At 37.8% G+C, this 15,120-nt stretch overlaps 1 protein-coding gene and 1 pseudogene across 26 annotated transcripts in view; one reads left to right on the top strand and one right to left on the bottom strand.

Moving 5' to 3' along the window:
- Positions 1–15,120, bottom strand: part of WDFY4 (WDFY family member 4) — a 297,261-nt gene that overhangs the window by 222,361 nt on the left and 59,780 nt on the right. The gene's annotated exons all lie outside the window — the stretch shown is intronic.
- Positions 7,446–14,107, top strand: LOC116269525 (annotated as a pseudogene).

The raw sequence follows: 15,120 nt of genomic DNA, 5'->3' as shown, positions 1-15,120 counted from the left end.
CAGTAAAGAAATGGAAGCAATAAAAAAGAATCAAATAAAAGCAAAAACTGAAATTTGTTTAAACTCACTGACTGAGAATAACAGGAGAATGAGATGAGAGTCCATGAATATGAAGATGGAGCAACACAAGTTGCCTAATCTGAACAACAAAAACGAAAAAGATTACTAAAAATAAAGACAGACTCAAGGTCATGTGTAACAAAGGATCTAACATTTCTGTCATTAGAATCCTCCAAGGAGAAGAGAAAGAGTATGGTATGAAAGAAAAAATGTTTGAGAAGTTTTTAGTGATTCTTTCTTCAAAGCTGGTGAAATACATAACCTTAAAGATTCCAGAAGCTTAGCAAAACCCAAATAAAATAAACAAAAAAATTATGTCCAGACACAACATAATCAAACTGCTGGACACAAAAGAAAATTTTAAAAATCTTGAAAGCAGCCAGAGAAAAACAACACATTACATTTAGGGGAATGACAATTCAAATGACTGTGGATTTTCTCATAAGAAAGCATAAATCAGGGAAACCTTTTTAAAGTGCTACAAAAATACACACAGAATTCCATATCCACCTGCTTCCAGAATGAAGGCAAAGTATATGCATTCCCAGAGGAAGGAAGACAGATTCTTGCCATCAGACTTGTTCTAAGAATAATACTTTAAAAATTTCTTCAGATGGTAGGAAAATAATAACAAAATAATGAAAGGCAACTTCAGGGATGAAGAAAGAGCAACAGAAATGGTAAATATTTGGATAAATATAATATACTATTATCGTTCTCCTCTTAAGTTCTTAAATGTAAGTATGATGCTTGAAAGTGACATTGTATTAGATGTAATACATAAGACAACCGCAACAAAAATAGGGAAGGATAGAGGGAACTGCATAGAGGTAAGCTTTCCATAATCCATTTGAAGTAGTAAAATGTTAATTCTAAGTAGACTGTTAAAAGTTAAGTAAGTATACTGCAGTCCCTATTGAAAGCACAAAAAAAAAAAAAAAAAAAAAAAAACCTTAAAAAAAAAAGAAAGTCAAAAAAAAACATAATAAAAAAAAAAAAAAAAAAAAAAAAAAAAAAAAACCCTAGACAAAAAAGGAGAGTCAAAAAATTCAGTAGATAAATTCAAATTGAATACTAAAATATATTCAAATTGTCCACAAAAAGGCAAGCAAAGAGAAGTGGAGGAACAAAAAAAAAAGAGTAAAAGAAGAGAAAACAAATAATAAAATCCTGAACCTAAATTCAAGCACATCAATAATTCAAACACATTAAAAATTGATAGACACATATTGTCAGAATGGAAAGAAATAAAAACAAAGCTATATGCCATCATTAAATATTGTGATATAGATAGGTTAAAAGTAACAGGATAGAAAAATGTATACCATGCTAACAGTAATCAAAAGAAAGCTGGTGTGACTCTATTCATATCAAGGAAAACAGACTTTAGAGCAAGGAAATGACTTGGAATAAACAGATTATATGATATGATGATTAAAAGAGACATAATGATTCAAAATGTGTTTGCACTTTACAACAGAGCATCACAGCTCATAAAGAAAATCTCATAGATCTGAAAGGACAAATGGCCAAATCCACAATTATAGTTAGAGAGCTCAACACTCTTCTCTCAGTAATTAATAAAGCAGACAGAAAATCGTGAAACGTATAGAACTGAACAGCACCATCAACCAACTGGTGTAATTGGCATTTATAACAGATTCCTCCCAACAACTACAGAATATATAATCTTCTCAAGTATTTCCCAGAGAACATTTGTCAAAATAGGCTATACAACAAACTTGGATCATGAAACAAACTTTAAAACATTTCAAACATATAAAGTCATACAAAGTATGTTCTCTGGCCATACAGAATTAATTTAAAGAAAATAATAGAAAGATAACTTTAAAGTCGCCAAGTACTTGGGAATTAAAATAACTTATGGGTCGAAGAGAAAGTTTCAAGAAAAAATTTTAAAAATTTCTTAAATTTAAAAGAATACAATAGAAAAATGTGTAGAATGCTGCCATAGCAGTGCTTAGAGGGACATTTATAGGATTAAATGCTTACATTACAAAAGAAAAAAGGTCTCTCATCAACAATCTAAGCTTCCACACTAATATACTATTTTTAAAAAGAGAAAAATAAGCCCAAAGCAAGCAGAAGAAATGCAATAATAAAGAAAAATCAACTAAATTAAAAACCAAAAAATAATAGCAAAAATAACAAGTAAAAATCCAGTTCTTTGAAAACATTTTAAAAATTGAAAAGTCACTAGCTACGCTAACAAAGAAAACAATGGAAGAAGACACAAATAATCAATATCAGGAATGAAAGAGAAAATGCTGCTACAGACCCCACAGACATTAAAAGGATAATAAGAAAATACTGCAAATAACTCTGTACACATACATTTGACAACTTTGATTAAATGGCCAAATTCACAATTATAGTTGGAGACTTCAACACTCTCCTCTCAGTAATTGTTCCTTCAAAGTCACAAACTACCTTCAAATAGTTTTCTTCAAAGCCATGAATTACCAAACTGAACAAGAAGAAATAAGTTACCTAAATCATTTATAGCTATTACAAAAACTGAATATGGAGCTAAAAACCTTTCCACAAAGAAAACTTGAGGCTCAGTGTTTTCACCAGCAAATTCTACCATACATTTAAGAGAAATAACACCAGTTCTACACAACTTCTTTCAAAAACACAAGAGAAGGGAACACTTCCCAATTCATTTTATAAAGCCAGAATTACCCTGATACTGAAAACAGAAAAACACAGTATAAAAAAACTACATGTCAGTACCCCTAATGAACATAGGTGCAAAAATCCTCAACAATCAGCAATACCCAGATATATATAAAACGACAAGGATACTATGGCCAATTGGACTACCCATAAATGCAAGGCAAGTTCAATATTCAAAAATTAGTCAACATGATCCATATTAATAAAATCACATGACAGTATCATTTAATATAAAAAGCATTTTAAAGATTCAAAATCTGCTCATGACAAAAAAAAAAAAAAAACTCAGTAAATTCAAAGGGATTGTTTACAACCTAATAATGGGCATCTACAAAAATCCCATAGCTGATGTTATATTCAATAGCAAAGACTGAAGAATTTCTCCCTAAGATTAAGAACAAGGCAAGGATGTCTCCATTTTATCAAAAACTGGCACTAGTCACAGACGATGACATTGTCTTCCTAGAAAATCCCAAGGAATCCATTAAAAAAAGAAAACTTCTAGAACTAATGATTAAATTTAACGGTCTCGAATAATAGTCAACATATAAAAGTCAGTATTCCTAATGAACATAGGTGCAAAAATCCTCAACAATCAGCAAATAATACCTAGCTACATATAAAATAATGAGGTTCTATCAGGACAGCCAAATGTATAGAATTGAAATCACCACAGCAAATTTGAGAAGGAAGAATAACTTTGGAGAGCTCCCATTTGATATCTTACAAAGCCACAGTAATCAAGACAGTATTGGTGAAAAGCTAGACACATAAGTCAATGAAATCAAATAGTGTCCAAAGACCTATACAAATATGGCTAAGCAGTTTTTACAAAGTTATAAAGACATTTCAATGGAAAAAAGATAATATTTTCAACTAATGGCATTGGAAGAATTGGACATCCATAAGCAAAAACAAACAAACAAAAAATGAATCACAACCTAAACTTCACACATTGTACAAAAAGTAGCTCAAAATGGATTACAGACCTGTAAAACTTTTAGAAGAAAACATAGGAGAAAATCTTCATCACCATCAGTTAGGCAAAGGGATCTTAGATATGACATAAAAGCACAATCCATAAAAGTAGAGACAAATGACGATTTGGACTTCATCAAAATTTAAAACCTTAATCTGAGAAAGACCCTGTTTAAAGATGAATAGATAAGCTATAGGCTGAGACAAAACATTTGCGTCCCTACAATGGAAAACTACTCAGCAACAGAAATGTATGAACTACTGATACACACAAAATGAGTGAACCTCAAAGGTCTTATGCTGAGTGAAAGAAGCCGGGCTCAAAAGATTACACATGTATGCTTCCATGTATATGGTATTCTGGAAAGACAAACTACAGAGAAAGATCCGTGGTTGCAGGGATGGGATGCAGAAAAGGTTTTACTATGTGGGGCAATAGCTGGGAATTATTCTAGGTGAAGGGATTGTTCTGTTTCTTTATTGTGGTGGTAGTCATGTGACTCTACACATGAATTAAAACCCATAGAACTGGCCGGGCTGGCTCAAGCCTGTAATCCCAGCACTTGGGAGGCCGGAGACGGATCGGATCACGGGTCAGAGATCGACCATCCTGGCTAACATCACAAACCCCTCGCTCTGCTGCTAAAAATGCAAAACTAGTCGGCTGGTTGGCGGGCGCTTCGTAGTCCCAGCTACCGGGAGGCTGAGGTAGGAGAATAGCGTGAAACCCGGGAGGGCGTGGAGGGCCAGTGAGCTGAGATCCGCCACTGCACCCCAGCCTGGGCGACAGAGAGCAAGACCTCGCCTAAAAAAAAAAAAAAAAAAACCCATAGAACTGTAGGCCAAAAAAGGAAACTTTTACTTTGTGTGAATTGAAATAATAATAATAAACTACAGGCTAATCCCAAATTACCAGCATCCGATTTGATTTTCCAACACCTTGCCCATCTTGCTGCTTTCACATACAAAGCGAGATTGTTTTTAGTCCTCAGAGTAGCTAAGGCACTCAGGAGTGTTTCTTTTGCTTGGGGGTAATTTATTCAAATCAACTGAGCAAATACTTATTGACCTTTTATTATTTTCCAGGCACTATTCAGGCACTCTGGATATATCTGTAAACTAAACAAACTAAAATCCATGACCTGGGTGTGAGGGGAAGAGTGTAGACACAAAGATAAACATAATAAATAAGTAAATTAAAATTAATAATTATTATATATAATGTATCAATATATAACAATATCATAATGAATAAGAAATGATAAGTGCTATTGAGAAAAAAAGAGCCAAGAAAGGAGAATTGAGAGTGCTTATATGGAGAAGGAGAGTAATCTGCAATTTTAATTTGAGTGGCAGGTTTGGCCTCTTTAAGAAGGGCAAAACTGAAAGAGGGGATGCAGACATCCATGGGAAAAGCATTTCAAGCAAAGGGAAGAGCCATTGCAAAAGCCCTGAAGTAGGAGTACATCTGGCATATTCCAGGAACAGCAAGGAAGCCTGTATTTTTACTCTGATACTGAAGCCACACAAAGACAATACAGAAAAACAAAAAAACAACAAAAAAAAAACTACCAATATCCAAGGGGTCAATGTCCCTTATGAACATACATGCAAAATCCTAAGCAAAATGCTAGCAAACTAAATTCAACAGCATATTAAAAGGATTATATGCCATGACCAAGTATGATTTATACTAGAAATGCAAGAGTGGTTCAACATAAGAAAACCAATCAACAAAATATACCACATTAATAGACAAAGGCAAAAAAACAGATGATCATCTGATTTGACTCATAAAGAGCATTTGACAAAATCTCAAACTCTTTCATGATAAAAACACTCCAAAAACTAGAAATAGATAGTAAATTCCTCAGCATGACAAAGGGCATTTATGAAAAGCCCACAGCTAGCAGCATGCCAAATGGTGACAGCTGACCTTCAAATTCACGTGGAATTGTAGGAAACCCTAAGAAGCCAAAACAATATTTTAAAAGATAAAGTTGGAGAACTCACATTTCCAGAGTTCAAAACCTACTACAAAGCTACATAATCAAAACAGAGTGGAACTGACATAAGGATAAACATAGAGACCAATGAAATAGGATTGAGAATCCACAAATAAACTCATGTATCTATGGCCCCTTGATTTTCAATAAGGGTACAAGGACAATTTAAGAAGGGACTCTTCAACTAGTGGTACCAGAGCAATCGAACAGTTATAAGCAAAAGAATGAAGCTGAACCCTGACCCCTTGTCATATACAAAAATTAACTCAAAATGAATTAATAATCTAAACATAAGAGCCAAAACAAAATTTTTAGCAGAAAACACAGTGGTAAATTTTTATAACCTTGGATTTGGCAATGGATTTTTACATATAATGCCAAAATCACAAGTAACAGAAGAAAAAATGGATAAATTGGACTTCATCAAAACTGAAAATTTTGGGCCATCAAAGGACATTATTAAGAAAATGAAAGAAGAATCTACGGAATGAGAGAAAATATTTGCAAATCATATTTCTTATAAAAGTCTAGTACCCACATTATATACAGAATTCATACAACTTAGCAACAAAAAGAGAAACAACCCAATTAAAAAATGGGCCAAGCCCCTGAATAGACATTTCCCCAAAAAAGATGTACAAATGGCCAACAAGCACATAAAAACAATCAACATTATTAGCCATTAGAGAAATGAAAATCAAAATCACAATGAGAGAACACTCCATATCCATTAGAATGTCTAAAAAATTTTTTAAAAAGGAAAATAAATATTGGCAAGCCTGTGGAGAAATTGAAATCCTCTTATGTTGCTGTTGGGTATGTAAAATTGGTTCAGCTGCTGTGAAAATAGGCAGTTTGACAGTTCCTACAATTCTATTGAATTGAGCTACAATTCTACTCCTAGGCATATAATCTGAAGAATTCAAAGCAAGTACTCAAATAAATACATGAACATGAATGTTCATAGCAACACTATTTACAAGAACCAAAGGAAATAACCCAAATGTTCATCAACAAATGAATGGATAAACAAATTATGGTGTGTACCCATATGATGGAATATTATTTTATCACAAAAAGGAAAGAAGTACTGATATAAGTTACAATGTAAGTGAACCTCAAAAATATTAAGCTACCTGAAAGAAGTCAAACGTCAAAGGAAACCAATTATATGATTCCATTTATACATGATTTATCCAGAATAGGTTAATCCCCAAAGCAGATTGGTAGTAGCCCAGGGATTGGGGAAAAGAATGAGAATGAGTATAGCTTTTCCTTTTGGGGTGATAAAAATATTTTGAATTAGACAGAGGTGTTCTTTGCACAACACTGTGAATGCATTAAATTCTATGGAATTGTTTGCTTTAAGATTATTAATTTTATGTTCTGTGAATCTCACCTCGGTGAAAAAAGCTAAGATTTTTTTTTTACTATTTTTTCAAGAAAAAGATGTCTAGCACCTGGAGTAGTTCTCAAACTTTAATGTGCTTACACATAACAAGAGAACCTTTTTAAAAACTGAACCATAAATTTCAACCCCAGGGATTTGTGATTCAGGAAATCTAGTTTACACAACTGTATTTTTGTGCAACTCTACAACAGATTCTGATGCAGGTGGTCTACAGGCCACACTATGAGAAGCATTGCTGTATGGTAGGGATTGACAGAGCAGGAATGGAGACAAGGTTCTGAATCCCAAGGATGGCAGACACTGATCCCCCACCTGACCTGGTGTTCCCAGATGGCTTGTATCTCACAAGGGACCTGTGGGTACAACAGAAAGTTGTAATCAAAAGTACGAATCCCAAAGCACCTGTATCTTTGGGAGCCAGTGGATGTGTGAGGCATGCTTGGTCAAATTTTGCATCTCATTTGAAGAAGCCTAGGGGCCTTTGCAGGATGTGAACCAGTGAAGCTTCATCATGTCACACAGCCCCTGAGCTTGGCTATAAAATCCTGCCACCCACAGCAGCTGCACGTCAGAGAGGATGACTGCTCCAATCCTGGTATTTGTCCTGCTTAGATATGAAAGTCAGACAGACTGTCCCCTATATGGACTCTATCAAACTTCAGGGGGCAAGATTAATACCTATCCCCTGTTACTAAGGCCTGTGGATACTTGAGGGATGCATTAGAAAACTAAAAGCAAAGTAGTCTCATTTGCACAGTCCATGCTGATTACTCCAGACAGCCACCATCCTCTTCCAAACCTCCAGGGCTTCTCTCTCAGGGGCTGGCACCAACCAGTCTCTCTCACACTCTCATCAAATCGATTACCAAGGCCAGGCAAAGTTATGTCCTAAATAGTTCTCAAAATGTTCTCCTGTTCAAGCTACTGCCATCGCTGGAAGGAGGGACAGACAGCTCCTTTGCTCCTCTCCTTTCCGGCCATGATCTCTGCCCATCCATCCCTATAGCTTAAAGCCCTACTAGAGCTTGAAGTCCGAGCAATGCCTACAGAAGGAAGGAACAAACCTTATTCCAGACAGCTGATTTTGCGTCTCACCTTTATGCCTCCTCAACCCATCTCAGACCAGATAACTCTCATCTTTAAATGTTTAGCTCAGTGGTCTCCTCATCCAGGAAAACCTCGCTGACTTCCTCCCCAGACCTGATTAGGTGAACTTCTCTATGTCCTTTCAATTTCTGGGGCTGCCCTTGCCAGGGCACCCACCATACAAGCATAATGCTCCATTCATGTCTCTAATAGTGGGAGCCCAGAAGAGGAGCAGGCAGGAGCAGCCATATCTGAAGCAGTTGCAAGACCACTGCACATCAGGATTCTTCAGGACACCAGGCACGAGAGCCCAAGACTATCTGCCTTGCCAACCCTCCTTGCCTTTCCTCCTGTCCTGCCCATCTTCTCAATTCATTCATGCCCATATTCGACTCAGTGACCGTTCATGGGGGTCCCTGATGCAGACCAGGAGCTGCAGACCCAGTCCATGCTCACATGGGCCTCACCATTGAAGCAGAAGAAAGAAATGTGAACACCATCTTATCTCCACAGTGGTAAGAAGCCAAAAATCGATAGATGTACAGTGGCTTTATTAGCAGATGGGGAAGAGACAACTTAAGTGGCTGATGTCCTTGGCATCCATTTTAATGCATATCCTGGTTTCAGATATGCTCAAGTGTGCAAACATGCACCAAAGAAAAAAGTAACCAAGGAAGGTTACACAATTAATCATTGATTTGCACTGTGATCAGTGCTGATGGTGCTGAGGAGATATGAGGCAGTGGGATCTGATTTGGCCCACAGGATGGGATGGGGCAGCCGGGGGAGGCTTCTTGGAAGAAGTGACATCTAAACCAAGACAAAAGCGTAAGAAGCAACTGTCCAGGCAGAGTGAAGACAGGAAAGGCATCCCAGGTTGAGTAAAGGGCATATACAAAATCTGAGTCTGAAACATGGTTGCAAGGTGCTAGGTGAGTGATGCCATGGGCAGGTGGGACCCCCGGGACTGTGTGCCCCACACTCCCAATGTCTGACTCCCTCCTGGTAACCATGGGGAAGCACTGGAGGCTTCCAAGTGGGAATAACAGGGTCACAACTGTGCCTTCCAAAGGCTAGTGTGGCCTTCATGTGAACTGCTCAGGAACTACACTGTCCCCCACCCTTCCTCAATGGTCTGGCTCAACCATCAAACTCACAACAATTACCTCTAACAAACTTAAGTGACAGATACAACTCATACCCACAGGGGACATTGTTTCAACAGGAAAGATTAGGATGAAGCTGCAGGACGCCCAGCAGCAGAGCCAGAGGAGTGAGTGTTTAGGGCTCTGGCCTGCAGAGTGCCCCTTGAAACCTTAACCATTGCCTGGAGCATACCGCATTCCTGTTGAAATGACGTCTCCTTAGGGCTATAAGTTATAGCCACAACTTAAGCTCAAGGTAAAGGTGACTGGGGTTGCTCCTTCGGCTGACATAAGGAATAAATGTCAACCCACGAGGACTAGCAGGGGCTGGGAGAAGGCATATGCTAAGGTAGAAGCAAGAAGGAGCAGAGATGCCCTGCTTTGGAGGGGGCTTTTCTCAGAGCTATACGTGACCCAATTGTAGAGCAGTCCTCACAACCCATAACTCCATGATGCCACAGCCCTGCACAGAGACCACCCTAGCTCCACATTACCTATAGGATAAAAGTGAAATGGTCTCGTATAGGATTTATGCAAGGCGCACCACAGTCTGACCCTGCTTCCACTCCACTTTCACCTCCAGACCTGCACTGTGGATGATGTGCTGCTGAGGGGTAAGCACTCCATTCTATGGTGTGTGTATGTAGTGTGGATATGTGGTATGTATATATGTGTGGTTTTTGTGTGTGCTGTGTGGTGTCTGTATGTAGTGTATATAGATGGTATGTGTGGTGTGTATTCATGTGTGCGTGCTAGGTGCTGTGTGGTGTGGTGTGTGGGTGTGTGTGATATGCCAGTATGTGTAAGGTGTATGTTCAGTGTGGTGTATGTGTGTTCTGTGTACATGTGGTGTATGTATATTTGTGTGTGATGTGTATATAGTGTGTTTGGTGTGGGGGTGTTTGTTTGGTATGGTGTATGTTTCACAGAGACATATGATGTATTTTGGGCACCATAGATATATTTTGGGAATTACATAACATGTCACCTCTGTGTTATTAAAAATGTTCCTTAAATTGTAGTTATCATAAAGACTAAATGAATGAAGAATAGTCCATCGTAAAAAGCTGAGCATGGTGTCCGGCACACACGTACTTAGGAAGCAGCTGTGATCACTCTAACTACCACCATTACCACCTGCAATCCTTGCCTCACAGCATCCCTCAATATAGATACTATTATTATGTCTGCCTTCAAATCAGGAGATGGAAGATTAGAGAAATAAAGTAGCAGGGCCAAAGAACACAGCCACCAAGGCATAGAACAAGCCGGCCTGACTCCAAGGCCCATTGTCTCTTTCTCTCCTCCCTGGAGACTGGGGACCTACTTTGCAGAAGGCAGAGCTAAGGGAAGCCACCTGCCCAAGGACATACAGGTGTGGTGGGGTGGAGATGAGCATCCTGTCTTTGATTCCCAGCCCACTGCCATGCCCTTTACTCTGCAGACTCCCTGGAGGGAGTAGAGTTTCACTTCCTGTTCTCTAACCATTAAGGAAGGCCAAGGGCCATGTATCTCTTTTAGGGAGGAAAAAAATGCTCTATTTATGAAACATGGCTCTTATAAATGTAAAAATTACTCATTACAAAACCAGGATGACATTTAGACTCACCTCTAAAACATGAGGACTGATGCAGTCCATAGGTTAGAACCCGATCTTCAAACTGCAGGCTGTCGTGTCTGACGTTTGGAAAACTATCACTATTATTGTGGGAGTATCAGGAAAAAAACAGGAAGAACACACACACGTGTGTACACATACAGGCACACACAGATAAAAGTATGCAGGCTTTGGAGGTAGCCCTGGGTTCAAATTCTAGCTTTATTAATTACTAAATGTGTGACCGTTGACCATGATTTTTATCCTTCTTCAGCCTTTGTTTCCCTATTGTTAAAATTCCAAAGTTTGGGAGGGAAATAAAAATAAATAGATATTTAGTGCTCAGCCTCCAGAGACATTCAACTAATTACTATTGCCTTTTTTCACCTGATATCACTTACTAAATGTCCTTTGGTACTGACAAATATTCCCCTGCCCCAGAGAGTTGGTAGAATAAGTTGAACAAGTTTCCATACCAAGATCCTAAGTTAACCTGTATGCTATCAGGGTGCCCAAGAAAAAGGTCTCCTCAGGGATTGCCCCTGAAATATACAGAACAGGGAACCCAGAGAAGGAATTCTTCCCAAGACAAGCAAGAAAATCAGGACCTGGGAATCTGGTCAAGGCCTGGCTTGGAAAGTGCAGCTAAGACCCCATGGAGGCATTCCCATATCTACAGAAAGGCAGGATGGCCAGAATGAGGATGGTTTCCATGGAATCCAAGAAAAGGAAAATCTTGGAGCAAGATTCACAATAAAAAATTAGACATCACAAAAGGAACCTTCCAGGATTGTCACAGAAACAATAGACTCTCAAAAAACACAAGAAGAAATAATTATGATTCCTATGTTTGAAGAAATAAAAATGACAGACAGATATGAACAAGCAAAAGGGCTATTAAATCAAGTTAATTTGAAAAACAACCAAACAGTATATCTAGAAATATAAAATACTGTCATCGAAATTTTAAAAAGAAAACCTAAATGGCTAGATTATATATCAGATTAGACACATCTAGTAGGAGATTCAGTGGGTTTAAGAAAGATCAAAAGAAACTGCTTGGAACAGAGCACAGAGAGACAAAGAGATGGAAAATGTAAAAGAAAGATTAAGAGACATGGAGGATAGAATGAAAAAGTAAAGCATACATCTAATTGTGTTAGTTCCAAAAAGGCATAATAGGAAAAGGGATGGAGAAGAGGTCATAATTTTAAAATTCATATTTTATAAAAGACATCAGTTGGGATTCAGGAAGCCCAATGAATATGAAGCAAAATGAGTGTTTAAGATAATGTACATTGAGATATATGACAGGAAAGCAACAGAATGAGAATGGTGATCTTAAAAGCCACCAGAGAAAAATGACAAATTACCTTCAAAGGAAGAGAAATAAAAATGATTTTTAAAGGGCAACAATGGAAGGCAATAGCTGGGGAGACCTTCCATTTACTGTGAGAAAATAACTGTCAACAAATAAATGTATACCCAGCAAAACTATCTTTCAGCAATTAGGGAGAAAATATATTTTCACACAAATAAAATCCAAGGGAGTTTATCACAAATAGACCCACACTACAGGAAAGTTTAATGGATGTACTAGAGTAGATAAAAAAGAATCCCAGATGGAAGAACAGAGATGCAAGAAAGAATAGTGAGCACAGACATTGAAAGCATGTAAGTAAATCCAAAGAATATTTTATAAAGCAACAACAATAACTGTCATATCTGATGGATTTACTAACAGGAGACAAATTTAAAATATTAGCTAATAGTAATGTATAAGTTAGAAAAGGGGCAAAAATATTTAAGAGTTTTAAGGTCTTGATGTCTTAATTGGATGGATAAAGATACTATTTAACTAAAAACATGAGTATGCCTGCTAAATCACTCTAGGGTAACTACTATAAAATTAATCATAGAGAGTTTAAATTTCATACTAGTAGGTAGGAAACACAATTTTTAAAAATCAAACAATTCAAAAATAAGACCAAAAATGTTTTTTAAAAGTGGAATAAATGTAAAAAGCTAAGTAAAAATCATTCCAAATATATTAATAATTATGAAAGTGTAAACAAATGACATTCTCCAGTTAAATGACAATACCACACTAGATTGAAAAACAAAGTAAAACCAACAAAAATGGTTCCTTGTTGTTTACAAGAAAAACACCTAAAAATGTAAGGACAGTATACAGAAAGGTTAAAACCAAAGGATGAAGAAAAAGCTCAGGCACAAACTAACCAAAAGAAACCTGATAATAATAATAGTCCTATTATTATTAAGGCAAAATGTACTACTAGGGATAAAAAGGTCACCATATAATGATAAAAATTTAGACTCCATAAGAATATAAAAATTCTAAATAGGTATGATTCTTATAACCTCAAATATATGTAAGGGAAAATTCAACAGAAATTGACACATCCACTTTATCACAAGAGATTTTGAATGCATCGTTCTCAAGAACTTATACTCCATTTCCCAGGCCGCTGCTGCAGGTGGCGGAGGGGCAGGTCCCGGTGATGGAGGCCGAGGCCACCTCCTGGGCCACCTGGCGGCCGTTGTGGTGAAGCAGGTACTGCTGGGCTGGAAGGTGGTGGTGCGCTGCGACGGTGTCAACATTTCTGACAATTTCTACAGAAATAAGCTGAAGTAGCCGGCCTTCTTCCGCAGGCGGATGAACACCAACCCTGACGAGGGGCCCATTATTTCCTGGCCCCCAGCAGCTTCTTCTAGCAGACAGTGCAGGGCCCGCTGCCCACAAGACCCAGCGAGGCCAGGCTGCCCTGGACCCCGAGGTGTTCGATGGAATCCCACCGCCCTACAACAGGAAAACCAGATGGGGGTTCCTGCTGCACGCAAGGCTGTGCATCTGAAGCCAGTGAGAGAGTCTGCCTACGTGGGGCGCCTGGCTCAAGAGGCTGGCTGGAAGTACCAGGCAGTGACAGCTACCCTGGAGGAGAAGAAGAAAGAGAAGGCCGAGACCCACTACCAGAAGAAGAAATAGCTCATGAGACTGCAGAAACAGGCCGAAAAGAACGTGGAGAGGCCCTCAAGACCCATGAGCCCAATAAAGCCTGTTTATTCCAAAAACAAAAAACTGATATTTCAAGCCGACTTTTAAAATTAATGATAAAGGATATTTGAATGAAACAATTGACAAATTTGATCCAAGGGACATAAATAGAACATCAAATCTAACACTCTGAGAATATGCATTATTTCCAAGCACATGTAGAATATTTATGAGAAGGGACTACATTGAGGGCCATGAAGTCAACCTCAACTAATTTTGAAGGATAAGAACCCAGACGGTCACCTTGATGGAGTGAGAAGTAAATAGCAAAGATGACCAGAAACACTGTAACAATGGAAATTCAAAATTCAAACACTTAGGAGTCAACTATAATTTATAAGGGAAATTAGAAAAATATTTCATACTAAATGAAACTCAAAATAAAACTTATGAATTACAGAAAAATTTATATGTAAAAGAAAAAGGAAACAGACATCCAAGTTAAGCAAAAGAACACCAGAATAAGCCCAAAGGTAGAAGAAGGAAATGATAACCAAAAAAAAAGGTAGGAGAAACAGGAAAAGTCGAAAGTTGGTTCATAGGACACACTGAAAAGTAAACATCTGTGAATAGTGCTGAAACAGAAAAAGCAAGGAAGATGTAGGTAAATAGAAATGAGTGTTAGAAATGAGTCACAGAACTCACAAGGGCTGCTCAGAAGAGCACGAGGGAGCCATCGTGAGCAACTGGATGCCCACAAATGGAAACTTGGATGAAATGGGAAAATCAGTTTGCAAAATAACAAACCAAGAATAATTCAAGAACAAACAGAAGTGCATTCTCATGAGAATAAATTTTCTCACAAGAAAAAAACCGGGCTCACAGGATTTAGTGGCAAGTTCTGTCACATTAGCTAGGGAACAGAAATAATCCCTACATAAACTCTTCCATAGCATAGAAGAGAAGCACTGTCCAACTCATGCTATGATGCTAGCATAAGTTTGACAAGAAAAATAGCCAGGAAAGGAGTATGAAAGGCCAAACTCCTGAACATCAGTGCAAAAATCCTTTTTAAACATTAGTACATGAAATTCAGCAATACACAGATTATGAATGAGTTG

This window comes from Papio anubis, chromosome 11, assembly GCF_008728515.1.
Source record: "Papio anubis isolate 15944 chromosome 11, Panubis1.0, whole genome shotgun sequence".
Lineage (NCBI taxonomy): Eukaryota > Metazoa > Chordata > Mammalia > Primates > Cercopithecidae > Papio > Papio anubis.
This window is presented reverse-complemented; position numbering and strand designations above follow the sequence as displayed.